General features: G+C 33.7%; 1 long non-coding RNA gene across 1 annotated transcript in view; it reads left to right on the forward strand.

The window, feature by feature from the left end:
* The first annotated feature begins 208 nt into the window (after positions 1 to 208).
* The window catches only part of LOC135268307 (uncharacterized), a 69,470-nt gene continuing 49,874 nt past the window's right edge, over positions 209 to 19,804 (forward strand). The window contains exons 1-2 of the long non-coding RNA XR_010336564.1: positions 209 to 305; positions 7,258 to 7,388. This is a non-coding gene — a long non-coding RNA (uncharacterized LOC135268307). The remainder of the gene's footprint in view (positions 306 to 7,257; positions 7,389 to 19,804) is intronic.

The following is a 19,804-nucleotide window of genomic DNA, read 5'->3' on the forward strand; positions in this document are numbered from 1 at the left end:
CAGCAGTAACAGGTCTCACCCAGTTCCCAGGCAGCTCAAAAGGCCATTTCTCACTCCCACTGTGATCCCCCTCAACAGCATCAAGTTTGTTTTCAGGCAGCTGGTGAGCAGTGCTGAGACCTTTCCTTGGGCTATAAGCCTCCCCACTGAGAATGCAAGGAGGACTTTCAGGTTTCATGCCTCACCACCAGCAAAGGTTTTCTTCTCAAGGACATGTGCAAGACAAAGTCAGGAATGGATTCCTGGAACCAAGAGTGTCTACAGGGCTCTTGCTGCTGCTTCCTCTACCACTGTATTTTATATAGGTAAGGTCAAATCCTTCTCTCATAATCTAGACTTTCAGGATTCCTGTGAGGATGTGTGTTCGGGATGGACAGTCCCCCTTTCACACTTTGAGCACTCACAGTTTTTCAGCAGTCTCACAGAGCCTGTAGCAGCAAGCTGCTTCCTTTATAGGGTCTGTGGATTATTGTAGCTTTCCTGGTATGTTCCTGCAGCAGTTCTTGGAGCAAAAGTTTATGAGGTGAGCCTCCTCATGCTGCTCTGTCTTTCTGAGTGGGAGCTGCATGTTATTCCTGCCTCCTATATACCATTTTTCCTCATTGTCAATGTCAATACCATCTCCAAAGAAAATTTTGGGCAAATATTTTCTTTTTTCATTATTTTAATATACTACTTAAATTTAGTATTCTAAATATGCATAATTTTAGTAATTTGATAAATATTGTTTACTTATCTAATAAATATTTATTGGATACCTACCATGTGCCAGGGCACTGTTCTAGGTGATATATTCTAGGTATTCCAGTTCATTACATTAGGGCCATAAATTTTAACATGATTTTATTTTTCATAAAATAGTATGGCTTATGAAAATCATTCAGAACATCAAAATCAGATAATTTCAATTTCATCTCTTTGGACTTTTTCTACTAATATTTATATTTCTGTAAAAGTTACAAGCCCTGGAGAGCAAGATCATTTTTCTGTCAACCTTTAAATATTTCACACCCTGTCTGGCATGATACCAGAACACTATGTGAATAGCTCTCCCATCCTGTCTTTATTTGCTGGGCCTCTGAACCACTTCCAGATTCTTCCTCCTGTGAAATGTGTGACTATGAACATTCTGGTGTAAGTTTCCTATTGTACATTTGCTATTGAATTCATGCCTATAGATTCTTTTGTTTCATATAGTATGTGATTACTAAACTTTAAGGGATAATACCAAACCATTTGCAAAACTCATTGCATCATTTAAACCTCCCACCAACAAGGTATAAAATAGCTGGTGAACATACCTCTCTTGATATTGCCAAGAATATTTCTTGATATTGCTTTTAACATTGTCAGTCAAATGAGTGCAAAAGTTAATATCAATGTATTCATGCTTTGCATTTCTTGGATCACTAAGTATATTGAACACCTGTTCATATATTTATTGGCTACATGTATTTGCTCTTCAGTAAAATGTTTTTGCATATATTTTGGTTTTTTTTTTATTCAGTTATTAGTGCTTTGTTTATTGGTTGGTAGAAGTTCTTTAGCTATTCTTGATACTATATGTTGTTGATCAAATGTAACAAGAATATCCTTTTCTAGATTATATAATCTTTTCACTTATGTCCTGATAAACAAATATTCTTACCTTTAACATTGTAATATTTATCAATATTTCCTTTATGTGTTTTTTTGGATTTTAAGAAAATATTTTCTACCCCAAGATTTTAAAAATATTTACCTTTATTTTTAATCATTGTTTTTGAAATTTAAGTATTTAATCCAGCTAGAATTTACTTTTGTGTGTGGTTTGAGGTAGGAGCTCAATGTAATCTTTTATAATATAGACGGTTTTCCAGTCCATATACTGATCAATTCTACTTTCTCCTATGATGTAGAATGCTAGCTCCGTCATATATCAACATTCATAAATGTATAGGTATATTCCACTTACCTAATTCTACTGCATTGTTTGAAAATATTTTTTAACTTATGGATTACTACCATGGTATTTTAATCAAAAAGTTTATAAATCCTGAAACTTGGTAGAATAATTCCTGCTTTGTAGTTCTTTAGAAATTTCCTGATTATTCTTGTCTGTTTACTTCTACTCTACTACAGAAATTTTAGAATCATCTAATAAAGTTTCTTGTAAAACCTTGTAATTGGATTTGTATTAATTTTTTTTCTTACAACCTTTAATTGGGATTTTATTGAGTCCATATATCAATTGAGAAAAACTGACAACTTTATAGCATTAATCCTTCTTATTTATAACCATGACATAAATTCTCACTTATTTAGGCATTCTTTACTATTCCTATAATAGAATTTTATACTTTTCTGTCAGCTTTAGTTCTAGATACTTGATATTATTTATTAATACTATACATGATGTAACAGACAAAACATGTTTCTTACTGTTTACTTTTAGTTTTGAGAAATTCAACAGACTTTGTATTAGGTTGAGCCATAACACATTCCATTTTTATTGTCTAAATGATCACATAATGGCAAATTTAATATGATTTTCTCTAATATATTAATCTTATAATTACTTTGATAAACACCCTTATTATTTCTAATAATTTGTTCTAGTTTTTTAAAGATTTTCTACATAACTGAATATGGCATGTATAGCAATATATTCTTTCATCAACCATACATTGTAAAATTTTTTAATGTTTTCCCTATAACTTCCACTATAAAATAGAATGTAAGTGGTGATTATGTGATTTTTTGCATATTTTCATATTTTCAACTCTTCTGTTTTTTTCCCAATAAGAATAAAAAGTGTAGCTTAAAAAAATAAAATCAATTTTCAGGAAAAAAGCTATCTTCTAAGATTAATTTTCTAATAATGATTTTTGTGAATTGTGGTTGCATTTTTAATTAAATGTTTTTTCTGCATCAACTGAGTTGATCACATAATTTTTCTTTTTTATATGTTAACATGAATTACATTTATGTATTTCATAAAATGAAACTGTTCCTTTACACATAAAATATGCCTGACATAATTGGAGTGTGTCTTTTTATTCATACATATTGAATGTTAATATTTGCTTTGTGGCTATTGCTTGTATATGTATTATTAAAATGTGTATGTAATTTTTTCTCCTAATAATTTTGATTTTGGTAAATGAAGAATGGGAAAAATAACTTTTCTGCTTTTTCTGTTGTTTGAAAATTTGATAAATTGGGATGAAGTGCTGATTGAACCAGTATAGTTCAGATGCCTGGGAGCAGTTCAGAATAAAGAACAAATGATGGGAAGATTCCTGTGACTGTCAAAGCTCTGCAAGAGTAAAAGGAGGAATAGAAATGGGGCTACTCTCTTAGGAACAAGAGAAATGGAGGGTTCTTCCAATGTCCCTGCTTTCAGTGTGTTTCCTGAGGGCTGGTTTCTGTTTCACTTTACCTGGAACATTGGTGGAATTTTCACAGTTTGGGATGGGGGATGGCCAGCTAAAAGCAAAGAAAAAGGGTAGGGTACCTGATATGCCTAGCATGGTTCAGAGAGATTGAGAGAGGCACAGAACACAAGGCTTCTCCACAAGAAAGGAGGGAGAAGAGTGGAACATGTCTACAATGATCTGGCCCATGGTACACATCATTCCAAAGATTACACATCCATAGAGAAGATTTGAGAGGATCCCAGAATCTCTATATGGACAGACTGAGGAAAATATTTTTCTGCCAAAGCCAGTCTGTAAAGATTGAGAGAAGTAGCTGTTTCTTTACATGACCAACACCAATGCAAACTACAATAAACATGAAGAATCCGGAAAATAACAAAATTGAAAGAATAATAAAACTAAATCTCTAATAACTGACCCTAAAAAATGCAGATTGAGGAACTGTCTGACAAATAACTCAAAATAATCACCTTAAAGAAGCTTACTGAGTTATAAAGAGTACATAGAACTAAACAAGATCAGGAAAATAATGCAAGATCTCATGTTAAACATTCTTACCACATAAAAAAGAAAAAGAAATGGTATGGTTTCTTTTTAGAGATAACCTGTAAAATCATCATGGCCTGGTATTTTCTTTGAGGAATAATTTTTTTTTAAAGTGATTCAATTGCTTTGACAGAAATAGAATTATTGTTATTTCATGAGTCAATTTTCATAATTGCTTTTCTAGACTTTAATACATTTTTATGATTTTCAAAATTGTTGCCATATTTTATAGTATTTTTCTTATCATTGTAATCTCTGCTTTATAATATGCCTTCCTTTTATTCACCATATTTATCTGTGCCTTCCTTAATTCCTGTTTTAATCAATCATGACAGAGGTTTGTCTTTCTATTAATGTTTTTATGAAATATCAACTTTGTTTGCTTTGTTGTACATCTCTTTTGCATCCTTTACTTTTTTATTTCCACTCTTTTTTCATTTTCCTCTTTAATTCTTAGATTTTTTCTATTTATTGTCAGTGATTTGTTCTGTCTCTCTTATATAAGGCTGAAGATATATTGCTTACATGAAAAGAGACTTCTTTGGTCTTCCATCTGTCTCTGGAATCATGAAGAATTTCTCAGTTTCTAGTCCATAGCTCCATTGAATAGTAGCATAAGTTAATCTTAGTCTTAGATTTTTGCCCTATAATTTTTGTGTATTTTTCTTTTGTTATTATACAAATTAATTTGTGCTAGTAAAGTGTTTGAAACTGTATAAGTATTAAATGAGTATTTGTGAAATGAGTGAACTAATTAAGATGTAGTTAAATAATATGCATATTAGTCCACTATCAATAAAAAGCAATTCGTTTTTTCATAGGAGAACCTTATATTTCCCTAATCTACTCAGCCTGTTTGCATTTTAGCTCTTTATTGGTTAGCATTCCCCTTTTCTTCCAAATTGCATTCAAGGCTTGTTTAACAGGATGAGAGTAAATGCTGTTTATTTAACCTGTAAACTCAAAATATATATTCCTGAGCTCCAAATTGCACAGAATTTAAAAAACAAACAGAAACTAAATTAAAGCTGTGCATATGAAGCTAAAATGATAATATGAATACAAATTCTGGCTTTAATTACTGATACTGTTGTGGATGAATAGTATATTTTAAGTCATTGGTAATGTAGAGAATGAGACTAACTGGTATCTCTTTCAGTTAATTTTTTATATTAATGAGGCACCCCTTTACTAAATTAAGGGTATGCAGACTACTACAAAGATTTTCCATGCAAAGGGAAATAAACCATCTGGCTATTTAACCAGAAACTTATTTTTCTAGTTTACTGGTAGATAATGTTTTCTAAAACAAAAATAAAATTTTACTATCAGGTAGCATGGGAGACTCATATTTTACTCTACCTTTTTGTTGTGGTTTTTGGTCATTATCAACCAAGTTAGATATACAACGTAGTTCTATAGTGGTACTAACAGAATCCATAAAGCCAGCATCCGCTTTCCAGCCATATTTCATACATAATATTTATTTAGTTTCAAAATAAATATATTTCATAAGTGCAATACTGGATATATAAACCTACCATAGACCAGGCATCTCAAATAATACAGATGGACTTAAGAAAGGCAGAACAGGATATCAGTCCTTCCCAAAATGTTTAAACCAGATGCTAACAACTCTACTGGTTCCCAGCTCCTAGGGTAACACTTCTCAAAAATTATTTTGGACACCAGACAAATCAGTATAAGAGTCTTATTAAGAGCAGCTGGAAAGAATAACAGTCATCATTACAGCTACAGGATAGCCCATTACTTGTTCACAGCTGATTAGAATGATACTTCAATGTGACCATTTTAGGGACTCTCTTTTATTTCATTTTCCCAAAATTGGCAAATTATAAGATTACTGAGTTACGAAAAAATCACTGATGAGCAGGGGACAGAGAATGTTCACAAGAAAAAATAGGTATATCATTAATTGGCAGTAAATTTCATGACAATCATATCTATCTACTACTTTCAGACATAATATTCATTACTATACAAGGAGTAATTAATAGGGTCAAGTTCTTTACAGAGAACATCTCATTTAATGCTCAAAAACCTTTTGAGATATATGCAATTAGCTCTTGCTATTCAAAAATTGCACTATTCATTCACTATAATGAGTTGTATAAAAATATTTTTTACCGAAACTTTACTATCAAAGTCCAAAGGTCCCTAAACAAAATTGCATGATCATATTGGCAAAGACACATCTAAATTGGGCATTCCTTTTTGTGAGAAAATATCAATCATATTGCAGTTCTATCTCTCTTGTTCTCCTGATGAGATTATGAGGTGTATTAAAGTTGTTTAAACCTTTTACATATTATTACTATTATCTTCTCCACACTTTACTTTGAAGTTTATAACAGATTCCTGCTTGCTATGTCAGATGCCTGAGGGCACTATTAGCAAGTTTCAATTTAGTTAGATACTTTTCTATATTTATCCTATTATTTTATTTGTTATTTGCATTGGAGTACTTGCCTCTTGCAGTATGAAAGGAAAACTCCCGGTAATATTGTATACTGCACAGAAACATATTCACCAGTGAAGTAACTTCACTTTATTACTTGTTAAATAATTAGGTATGTTGTATTTTGACCTTTTTATGCTATCCAGAAATAATTTATGGGTTATGACTTGGATATTTTTAAATGTTTTAATAAGAGTTGGTTGGCATTTTGGAATGTGCTTAGAACTCATGATTTTTTCCATTAAAAATAATGAAATATAGGCTCCTTCTATCTGGAAATTTGCTATCACTTTTTTAGAAATGAAAAAGCTTTGGCTAATAAGAGTTGTCTATACTTTCATTATTTAAAATTTACAGATGAAGAAGCAGACCTCCATGTTAGCTCATTACTGATTTAACAAACATTTATTATGCACGTTCTATGTGTCAGACATTGATAATAAAGTACTAAATAAATAAAGACATTTACCCTCATTTAACTATCATTCTAAAGAATCCTGGGAAATTAAAAAAAAACAACTGGCAAAATGAGTAAATTAGATTGAAGATTAAGAAATGATTGGTGCTATGGAGAAAAATAAAGCAGAGAAAGGAGATGGGGGTGAATGAGTTAAAATAGGGGTAGCAGAGAAAGGAGATGGGGGTGAATGAGTTAAAATAGGGGTAGCAGAGAAAGGAGATGGGGGTGAATGAGTTAAAATAGGGGTAAAGTTGTTTGTATTTTTTTAAGATGGTCACAAGAGTCTTTATTCTTAAATAATTCGGAGCAAGTGATACATCAAAAGTTGATTATTTTTCTCTGATTCTTGCTAGTTCTGAAAGTACTCACTGCAGAGACAAATGGAAACGAGTCTACTGTAGGAAAATAACTGGAAGCTTAAAAGTTTTTCTGAGTGAGCTGTGTAAATGCAACTTGGAAACGTGACTTCAGGAGAAAGAACCAGGTTTGACACGTGTGGGTTAATCTTAAACAAGGACAGTAATTGGAGCAGAATGGCCACAAATGAGCTGAATAAATCAGACATTGACAAATAGGGATATATATAAGTATTTAGTAAGTAATATAATAACTCCACAGCATCATGCACTGAATAATTCCTGAATTAGGCTGCTACATTTGAGAGCTATAATATGCTAAAAGAATAAACCTCCCAAATTAAGAAGGCAATATTAATTTTAACAATTATTACTATTATTCCTCTAATGACACATATTTCTTCTCACAGCATTTCATCATTTGGCACAGGCCTTCAACGTTATTTAAAATAAAATAATAATGCACAGTCACATTACAGCTCTTGCAGAAGCTTCCTATAATAGCAGTTCCTATAGGGAATCTTTCAGTGACAGCCTGAGACCATATCTTGACTTTTGAACTGATCTGGTGGTTTTTCTTTGACTCCGTTTGGCATGGTTGGCATACCTTATCAATTAGGATCAGAGCTACAGGTAGAAAGGCCATGTGACGATGATCACTATATGAAGGTTAAATTAAAAACATCCACCTTGTATATTATAAATACTGCCTTCTAAATTTGTGTTAGATTTTTCTCTTCTCAATTTAATCTAGAATTGACAGACAAATCATATTGTATTGAGCCCTTCTAATCAATTTTGGTTTTTTCCTTATTTTTCCTTTCTTGAAAGTGTGTGCGTGCTCTGTCTTATTGAAAACACTCAGACCTAATAAGAAATCATACTTATAGATGTATATGTGAGTAGAAAAACACTATAGGACATGTTGAATCACTGACAAACCAGCTCCTGCTATTTCCACAACATCATATTGCTTTCTTCTCTATATCCAACCCACTTTCAGTGATAAGGAATTAATTTACCATATTGACCTTGAAATATTAAATATAGACAGCCACCTGAATATAAGCTTATACGCAGAGAATAAGTGATAGTTATTAATAATTACTGCAGAAGACAAAGTGTGGATTAGTAAATTCAGAGTTAGCAGTTGTAAATCCTTATTCCAACTCTTACTTTCTAGCTGTGAGACAAAGTCTAAGTCACTTAACATCCAGCCTACTCTCCTCCTCAGTAAAAAAAAACCTCTTCTACTGCCTTGACTTACAAGGTTATCATAGGCTTCAATAAAATGGTAGTTGCATGAAAATTATGAAGAATAAATCAAAGGAGGAGCCCATTTGTTATCATATTTAAAGTTTCATTTACTTTAAAGCTGTGTAATTCTTTTTATTATTATTAATATACTTTAAGTTCTGGGATACATATACAGAACATGCATGTTTCTTACATAGGTATACACATGCCATGATGGTTTGCCACACCCATCAACCCATCATCTACATTAGGTATTTCTTTTAATGCTATCCCTCCCTTAGGCCCCATTGTGTGATGTTCCCCTCCCTGTGTCCATGTGTTCTCATTGTTCAACACCCACATATGAGTGAGAACACGGGGTGTTTAATTTTCTTTTCTTATGTCAGTTTGCTGAGAATCATGGTTTCCAGATTTATCCATGTCTCTACAAAGGACACGGACTCACTGTTTTTTATGGCTGCATAGTATTCCATGGTGTATATGTGATACACTTTCTTTGTCCAGTCTAAGAAAGACATATTGATAGTCACTGAATCTTAACAGATTTACTCAGATAATAATAAGCCAGGGACACAATGATTTGTAATTTCAATTTAAACTTGAATTTGATAAAATACACTGCTTCTGTTACCTATGTCACGTAACAAATTACCACAAAATTTAATGATTTACAAGCACAATTTTTTATTATATCTCAGGATTCTATGGGTCGATTAGGTTAACCTGGGTGTTCTCTTTGAGGGGTCTCTCATGCAGTTTTATCCTATAGAGGCTGGGTTTGAAGTCATCAGAAGCCTCAATTGGGATGGTCATCTAAGATAACTTCTTCACTCACACACCTACACTTCCATGTAGCGTCTCTCTGCAGTCTGAAATTTTTACATGACATCTCAGATCTCCAAGACTAGAGAAAGAAATTGCTAGTCCTCTTAACAAGGTCTAGAACTGCAGCGGCTTTACTTCTGCTGTATTCTCTTCATCAAAACAGGCATAAGTCAGTCCCAGTTCAAGGGGGTGAAGAAACATACTCTGACTCTCATGGGAGGGGAAGTTATGGGCAGTAGCCATCTTTGAAAACAAGCTACCACAAAAATACTAGTAAATAAGAGCTGAAAACGCATACACCATGGTCCAGAAAACAAAAGCTGCCATTTTGACATCTTTTACATCTCTTTTTCAGTCCTAACTCTGCTACTTATTGGTTGAGAAATTCTGAGCAATTTACTTAACCTCTCTAGGCTTAGTTTTCTCATCCATAAAATGGAGCTGATTATCACTAACATATATCCTTGTGAGAATTCAAAATGAAATGTCCTCAAAGTGACTAATGAGTTTAAGTCTCAAATGCAATGGAACTTATATAATTAGATAGTTTCTTTTTTTATGTGAAGGCCTGTCTTGACCTCTTGATGTTTGTCTTGATGTTGCTGATTTTTTTTTTCACTTTCTTATCGGCACGAATGGGACTCCAGCTGTATTTTGGATTTAAATCACATTATATATATAAAAGTGATCCATAAAAAAGTATCTATTTTAGAGAACAGGAAAATTGTTCCCATGATGCATAATTTATTCATTCATTCACTCATTTCAAAACATTGATTAAACTTAGAAGAATTGTCAGAATATATGCTGCGCCCAAGGACAGTACAACTGACTATGACGTCTTCTCATGTCATGTTCATATACTTGTCAGGAAAAATAGTACTATGAACTGATTAGTTGGCTAAGGTGTTGCAAATGCTGTACCAAAAACAAACAAACAAAACATGAACAAGGAAATGGCAAACGTTCAGGAATTAAACCTAGCTGCAGAAAAAGAGGCAACGTGTGAAAAAAATGAATAGGAAAATTTTATTAAATCAATTTCTCAGAGTAAAATGGGATAAGACAAAATGGATATATGTCATCAAGTCCTCAATAAATTAGGAAATGGGCAAAACGGGTTACAGGTGAGATTTTCTGACCAATATCAGTTATTTTCCTTTCGTCAGCTCCTACCACTCTCCAATTCCTAGGTCAACCTGAGGCAGCAGTGTGCTAGATTCCACCGCACGCCCAAGTCATGTTCAATGGATAGAATAATGTTCAGCATCTTCAGTTCTACTCATTAAAATTACCTAATTTCACAAGAAGCAGATGCCACCCTTGGGGAAGAGAATTGGAAGCTTCTCTAGGAATTCATTGTGGGATGGTTTCTTTTTTAAAAAATGCAGGCCTCTTTTGACCTCTTTCCCTTTATATATTTCTGGTTGGTTTTCACTCTTTCTTATCTGCATGGGGGACTGAAAGTACTGTTCATTCTATTCTTCCCTGTAAGTTCAATTCACAGATGATTAGGACTGTATTTTGGGAAACCTTTCCTCTCAGTTCCTTTATTCAGAGCTGCCATAAGCAACAAGATAAACATTGATAAAGACAGGAAAGAAATCACCAATCCCTGTATCCTTAGCTTTGCTACTTTATTTTTCATCAGCATCATTTAAACACTTGAGTTTCTTCCATATTTTAATGTTTTAAATAGTTCATCCTATGCCAGCCTTCTCTCATCCATGTTCACAGCCAAAATTATAGGAATATATTAGAATAAATTAGGAAATATATAGGAATATATTAGGAAATCATTCCTAATCCTGACTTCCTCACTTTCATTCACTATTCTACCCTTGGAATTCTCCCAATGCTTTGCATTCCCACAATGTCACTGAAGTTGCTTCCTGAAAAGGATGCTGATCACTCTATGTTCTAAATACAAAATGTATATTAGCTCTTCTCCTACTTAGCCTCTCAGCAGAATTGTACATCAATATCGATTCAACATCAACACTCTCTTCAGTTTCCATCAAACCACTCTCTACCTCAGTTTTTGTTCTTCCTCTGCGGCCCCTCAATTTTGTTCTCCTCCTCCTCCTTTCTAGCGCTCATTCCAAGTGTCAGTGTTCCTGGGGTTCTGGGCCAGGTTATCATTTTTGTTCACCTTCCCTAGACTTCTTTGCTGATTTCAACCACTTACATGGTTTCAGTTGGCCTCCATAGCACATTGACTTCAAAACTTATGGCACTAATACATTGTTTCACTTTAGTTCTAGTAGATTGATCTATCTTTTAAGCATTTTTACTTAAACTGCAGCACCACAAATTCATCATAAAATTAAATTACTCATTTTATGTTTCTCTTGCTGTATTTTCTCTCTTACTTATATTACCTACCACCTTACTTCCATTTATCTAACTCTTAACAAAATCCTACCAAATCCTACAAAAATCTAACACATTACTTATATTTAACCATCTCTTTTAAAACAGTGTTCTCCACGCATTTTTATTTCACAACATTATTATAAGTGTAGACACTTTTATGTTATAAAAATATGCAAAACTAAAAACATGGTTGAAATAAAAATAAATAGAAATTCTAACGTTTATTTTTTGTCTGGCCCATTAGCTGCTCTTATGTATGCCAGAAGTATATACCCCATACTTCGGAGGCCACAGGTGTAAGTATCATAGTGCTAGACTGCCTAGAATGTTGCAGCAATGTTCTATCTTCATTTATAGCACTACAAACAGAATATATATTCACAAAAAAACCCACCATGACTTGTGTTCAAAATCCTTCAGTAGCTTATTATTGCCTCAGGGGAAAAAACCCTAATTCAGAGAACCTTTTGGTCTATTATCTCCCTTAGCATGTATCTGGGCTTCTTCCCTGCTCCCTGACTGCGATAAACCTCACAAGTGTTCTTCCCTCCTCCTACAACCCACCTCTGACTTCACTGAGTTCACTCTTATACAGTGTTTAATATTTAGCTCAGAATTCATACCCAGAAAAACTATCTAGACAGGGATAAGTGGCCTTATTCTCTGCTTCCAAGCCATCCTGGAATTTCCTTTTTTCAAGTCACAACTCGTTTACCTGAAAATACAATCATCTGTTTTAGTCTGACTCTGGTATCACTCAAGACCATAGATTATTTGCTTCTGTATTTCATGCTTGTGAAATGTCTTTTAAGTTAGTGAATATTGCCTATGAGCTTTAAGTTTATATTTATTATCTTTTCTTTCTTCTTGAATGTAGAGATGCATGTAGCAGAAATGTTAAGAGCTTCAGCTTTGAAGTCAGTCAGATTAGGCTAAATTCCTGGCTTTTTCATTTTTTAATTGTATAATATTGAGCAAGTTACATTCAATCTTTGAACTTAAGTTTGTGCATCTGTTAAGTGGGGTAAAAAATTTTACCTGATATGATTATTGTAGGGATAGTACATATGATATATATAGCATATTTGAAGATACACTGTAGAAATTCAAAAAACTGAGCATTTATTCATATAGTCTTTTCAAGGGTTTCCATAAATGGTGATTTCAAGTGCATCTTAGGGTAGAAGGGCTTAGGTGTTAATTTATTCATTCAATAAATAATTGTTGCCCTCTACATGCAAGCTGCTTTGCAAGGTTTTAAGTATTTGTTTTAAGTAATCATGCTGTTGGCATTTTATAACTTCTCTTCCCATGTTTTATTAATAAACTTATTTTTTTGAGACAGGGTCTTAGTCTATCGCCCAGACTAGAATGTAGTAGCATAATCATAGTTCACTACAGCCTTGACCTTCCAGGTTCAAGTGATCCTCCTGCTTCACTAGTAGCTGGGACTACAGGCATGCACCACCATGCCTGGCTAATTTTCTTTGTTTTTTGTAAAGATTAAGTCTCAATACATTACCCTGACTGGTCTTCAAGTGAGCCTCCCACCTTGGCCTCTTCAAAGCTCTGAGATTATAGGTGTGCACTGCCACACCCAGAGCTATTAATACATGTTCATCATCTCATTTCAATTTTCATATTTTTAAATGTTTTGTTTCTGCTTTTCCTAATCAAACATATATCTTTCAATTTTAATACAATTTTTCTTCTCATAGATCTCTCCCTCCATATCTAGTGTCATTTAAAATCAGTTTACTACATTGTGTTTTATTTAGAAGACTGCATCCAATCACCCATAAAGTAGCTCTTACAAAATTTCAGGCTCTTTAACATAGGTCATGGGGTTCTATAAACTATTATATTCATATGTTTTTCATTTGACTTTTTTTTCTCTGTCACTTAGAGAGACACTGAAGCTAATGTAGCCCTGTAGTTTGAACCTTCATGTGTACATTATCTATACTAATGCCCAACCAATGATAATTACCATGAAAATAAAAGAGCCATTAAGCCTAAAAAAAAAAATAGCAGTTAATCTGGCTTGACACTCTGTATCTATCAGTGAATATGGTTTAATGCTTAGGAGAAGATGGAGAACACATTATATTTCTAACTGTGCAAAACCATTCCAAGAAAAATGGTTTTCTTCTGTTAAATAATCATCAGTTTGAAGCCAAAACATAAGGACTGAGGAATCCAATGCTTGGGAAATATTCTGCATAGTAAAATTGCAAAAGTATTCTCAAGCTTAGGTATCCTCCTATGGTCAACATGACTACAGACATATGTCATGAAGCCCTGGTTGTGTTTTACTGTCTGTAAATTGAGGAGCTTCTACTAGATCACCTTTCAAGTCATGTAATTTTTACTTTGAGTTACTCTAAATATAGCCTTCATGTGGGCCCTTACCAAAATGATGAGCTGTAGTATGTAGAAGCGCTTAACAAACATCTCCAATCATCTGTGCATAAGATGATCAGCTTCTGTATTTGTGCTGTAATTACTTGAGTCCCTTAATTCCTCAAGTATGATAATACAATACTTGTTTTACAGATAAGCATTCATGAAACCTAATGTCTGAGAAATGTAAGTTAGCTTTCTTATTTAAAACAAAATTAAACTGGTAAAACACAAACCAAGACAAAATAAATCCCACTCCAAAGCAATTGTCACTAAACCAGATAATCACCACAAATAGAGAAGACAGATTCCACAGCATTTGATGATTGGAGTGGCTGGTAGGGGAGAGGAAAGGTACATCTTTTGGTAGGTTTGGTAATTATATTAAGAAGTGGTCATTCTTTCAAAAAATAGGATTACTTATTACTCTACAATGAGAGTTATTCATTTAATTCTTACAATTCTAATGATTGATATTATCCCATTTTTTCAAGGACCAAAATGAGTTTCAGAAAGACTTTACAATTTATCCTGTCCCCTAGTTTGCAAATATACTCTAAAACTAGTACTTTTTCAGTGAACCACATCATTTTCTTGCCCAGAGTCTATTAAGAAACACTTCAGTGATGTTCTTCATGTCCACAATGTAAAGTTTTAGATTGTTGGAAGGACTTTTCTGCAACAAAAGTGCTAGTGAAAAGTTTCTCGAAATAAAAAAGAAGTCAGACTGAATTAATAATAAGAAGCTAGCATTAAACCAAAATTGATTAGGTTCCAGACACTATGCAAATCCCTTGATGATATAACACATACAAAATATAACACATTATCTTTCATTCACTTTCTAGATGTTAACTGAATGCCTTTTATGTCACAGTTATATTTAAAATACCATAAGTTTGCTATTCTTACCCTATTTCATAGATGAAGAAACTAGTTTAGAGACTTTACATGTCTTGCTTACAGTCACACAGCTCCATGTAATGGAATCTTTAGAACTGATTTTAGAGCTTGAGCTCCCAACCATTAACCCTCACAATTTTGGGGAAAGCACAAGGAGACAAATGAAAATTATGATGGATATTTTGACAGAAAATGAAGAGCTGCTCTACACCATGTAGCTTCAAATAGGAAGCATGGAGGTCTGAATTCCTCTTACCTAATATACTTGTTAGTAAATTACTTTTATATAAAAGTGTTCTAAATTTCAGGTGAGACACCAACTATTATCAGCTAGTTCCTCATTAGTTCCTTCTCACATTTGTGCATCATCTAATTTTTATTCTTTTAATTTCTTATCTCATATGAAATCAAATCCTGTTTCTAGAGTTTGTGTACAGCAAGAAACTTTTATTGAAATGGTGATTGTGACTATTTTGCATATAACCACATGATCTAAAATTCACAAAACAAAAATCGTATACATCAAACAGAACAACTTGCCTACCTCCAGAGTTCATGTGAAGCAATGAAATGTGCTCTTCTGGCTCCTATATTTTGGTCTTTAATGCTATTCTCTACTAAAAGGAGCCAGAGCTCCTTGTAGATTTAATGTCTTGTGACAAGAAAAAGCAAGATAAATATGATTTAAAAAAAAACTATTTTTGGAGCAATTTTAGGTTCACAGCAAAAATGAGAGGAACATATAAATATCTCCCATACTCCACCTTCCCACATACATGCATAGTTTCCCCTATTATCAACACCCGCCTCCAGAATGGTACATTTGTTACAGCTGATTAACATGTCATAATCACTAGAAGTCCATAATTTTCATTAGGGTTCATGGTGTTTGTACAAGTTCAGAGAACATACAATATATAGTGATAGGCATTCACCATAATAGTGTCTTACAAAATATTTTTACTAACCTAAGAGTCCTCTGTGTTCTGCCTGTACAACCTCCTCCCTACTCCCATCCCCTAGCAATAATTGATCTTTTCCCTTTCCAGAATGTCATAAAGTTGGAAACATATAGTATGTAGCCTTTTCAGATAGGTGTCTCCCACTTATTAATATCCATTTAAGTTTCCTCTATGTCTTTTCATGGCTTATTAGCTCATTTCTTTTTAGTGCTGAATATTATTCTGTTGTTTGTGCGTGTACCACAGTTTATCAGTTCACCTACTGAAGGACATCTTGGTTGCTTCCAAGTTATGGCAATTATGAATAAAGCTGTTATAGATATATCCACGTGCAGGCTTTTGTGTGGATATAAGTTTTCAACTACTTTGGTTAAAATATCAGATTATTTGTGAAATAATGCTTCTAGAGTAGTCTGTGATTACAAAATAAAACTAATAATGGATAGAGGAAAGCCTAGACAAAAAACTAACGTCAAAGTAAAGAGAAGCTGAGCAACAACAGGGAAAACAATCAGAACAAGTTGATATTGATTCTGACAGGAAAAGATAACAACAATTGTGCTAGAGGATATGCACATGTGAGATTTCCCTGCTGTCTACAAAAAAGCTGTACATTGAGCAACCAAAATTCTGTGAGTCTGATATGAAGCTTCAATCAAGCAAGATAATAAAAGGCAAACATGGACTTGTTTCATAGGGTGATAAATTTAGAAAGATATGTAATGATGGTAAGTGTTTAATAAAATTATCCAACTGAGAAATTTGAATGATTAGAATTGAAATGAGAAGTCATGTGTTACAAAGACTTGCGGTGACTAGCCTCCAAGATGCCCCTGAATGATTCTTGCCTACTCATATTCACACTGTGTGGTTCTCCTCTGCATAGAATAGGGTGACCTCCATAACTAATAGTTTGACTTCTGAGCTAGGTAATAAAAGACATTGTACTTTCTCTCTTACTCTCTTTTGTTTCATTTACTCTGAAGTAAACGAGCTACTGTATGAGGAACTCAAACAGCCCTCCGAAGAGAAACACATGTCAAGGAACTGAAGCCTCCTGCCAATAACCAGCATTAATTTACCGGAAACGTGTAAGCTACTTGGAGGTGAAGCCTGCAGCATCAGTCGAGCCTTTGCTAACATCTTGCCTCAAACTCATAAAAGATTACCAGCTAAAATTACCAAAACTACCAGCTAAGCTGTTCCCAAATTCCTGATGCATAGAAATTCTGTGAGATACCCATTTATTGTTATTTTAAGCTGCTCATTTTAGGAAAAATTTGTTATGTAGCAACAAATAAGTAATACAGTATTGGAGGGGAAAAATAATCAGAATAGTTTGTAACAAAGCATAAAGTTGACAAGTTCATGAAAATGGGGAGTAAGGTAAGATGTAGAAGAGAAAACCCACATAATATTAAGAAAAGGCACAAAACCCTCTGAGCTTTTTACCTGCTCAGAGAATAAAAAACAGGAACCAAGTCAAAGTAAATATAAAATAAAAAAGAACTTATTAGGTTGCAGTAAATAGAAAAGAAGCCAGGAGATAAAGAACAAAACAAAAGTTCATTTTGACAAAAATGGTCACAAAATCCAGAATGGCATCTTTTAAAAAGAGATTAAAATCAGGTCAATTTAAAGCAAAATCACTAGTGACTTGTAACACAAAGCATCTAGCTCTCCATATTGTATTATATCACAAAGAATCAAAAGTACAGTCTTCATACGATTTTAGGCAGCTCAGTCCTAAGAGACATATGGGGCACTAATTAGGGCAAAGGTAGAAAAATAAGGAAGAAAAAATTTGTTATTGCTTTGTATAAATATGTAAACACATAAATCTAACCCAAATATTTGAGAGTATTCACAAATATGGTATTCTTGTTGACTCTAATCATGTCAATACAAGCAATAAATCCTTTAGTTGCATACTCTTTTTCCAGTTGGAAAATGAGAACCTTATGAATAAAGTACAAATTTCACCAATTTTAAATAAAGTATCTAAAACAGTGATTTAGATTGAGTGGCATATTCTCCAAAGATCCTTAGTTGAGAAAAGAAGACATGATTGCAACCTGACACAATTTTATATAAGAATACATTGTTATAATGCATTATTTTGCCACAAAAACTTAATGGCAGTGAGTCATTTTGCACTAAAATAAATAGAAATATTGTAAAACTTAAAATATATATCTCAGGCTGCTAAATAGCTTTGGTAAATGACAAAATTGTCAACTTTTACATTTTATTTTTTGATTTTTATATATTCAAATAACTGCTTATTAAATCATGCTCACTGATTTTGAGTAAGTCTATAAAAAAACTGATTTTAGAACCCTCTCTAACATATATATAAATTTCTTGGCTCATTAACTATCTTAGAGAATCAACCAAGTCAAATGTTAGTAAGAACTTTAAATTTTCCACATTTTATCTGCTTTCTATTTTATAAAAATAAAGAGCAACACTTTATAACATAGTTACAAGTTCTAAGTGAACTATAACTCAAACTGATACATATAATGTGAGATATATCTTAACTATAATTACTTGTTACATCTGATTCCCTAATAACTACACAAAGTATTTTGCAGAAGAATGTTCTATGCAAAAGAAATCTGCACCTTTCAACATCATTAAGAAGCCAATTGGGAGGCCGAGGCGGGTGGATCACGAGGTCAAGAGATCGAGACCATCCTGGTCAACATGGTGAAACCCCGTCTCTACTAATACAAAAAATTAGCTGGGCATGGTGGCGCGTGCCTGTAATCCCAGCTACTAAGGAGGTTGAGGCAGGAGAATTGCCTGAACCCAGGAGGCGGAGGTTGCGGTGAGCCGAGATCGCGCCATTGCACTCCAGCCTGGGTAACGAGCGAAACTCCGTCTCAAAAAAAAAAAAAAAAAAAAAAAAAGCCAAAACACAAGTTCATATACAGTACTCTGCAATTTTTTAATGCTTTTCCATTTCTTTATTCTACAGGCTCTTGAAGAGCCAATCTCCTATCTAACCTCAATTTTGAATTCCAATATCCAGACTAGTGCATGAGCACAGCGTATTACCCACATCGCAGAACTAGAACTACAGCTTCAACGTTATTCTGTCTCTGACTCTTTGTGCTGCTTTCCTTCAATGATTTTACATGGATAGGCTTAATTTTCTATATTTCTTACTCAGTACGCATTTCCTTTTCAAAACTATCCCCTAACTTTAATACAACATTTTGGCCTCCACTTCAATAGTGTATAGGCTGGCGTTTTAATTTTCCTATTCTTTTCTGACACCCCAATTAACCTAATCTAGATTAAGAAGTACTCTAAAATATTAGTAGAACATTAATACTAGCAAATAACATCAGAGTCCTAAAGTTTAATCCTTAAGGACTAAACATGGTAACAAAATTTTACCTAGTCATTCAAGTACCATAGTTCTAAGGAGCAGCAACAGGAGAGACACCTGCACTCTCCCACTGGCTAATTTTAATTCTTTCACAAATGACTGAGAAGTCCTGTGAGTCATACACATGAATTTCTTTATGAATATGTATGAGTATTATATATATATATATAAAATTGTATTTTAGGTTGTGGGGTACATGTGAAGAACATGCAAGATTGTTGCATAGGTGCACACGTGGCAGTGTGATTTGCTGCCTTCCTCCCCTTCACCTATATCTGGTATTTCTCCCCATGATATCTCTCCCCCACTCCCCACCCGCCGCTGCCTCCTCCCCTATTTCCCCCCAACAGACCCCAGTGTGTAGTGCTCCTCTCCCTGTGCCCACGTGTTCTCATTGTTCAACACCCGCCTATGAGTG

This window comes from Aotus nancymaae, unplaced genomic scaffold (assembly GCF_030222135.1).
Source record: "Aotus nancymaae isolate 86718 unplaced genomic scaffold, 86718_ANA_hifiasm-v0.15.2.pri h1tg000040l, whole genome shotgun sequence".
NCBI lineage: Eukaryota > Metazoa > Chordata > Mammalia > Primates > Aotidae > Aotus > Aotus nancymaae.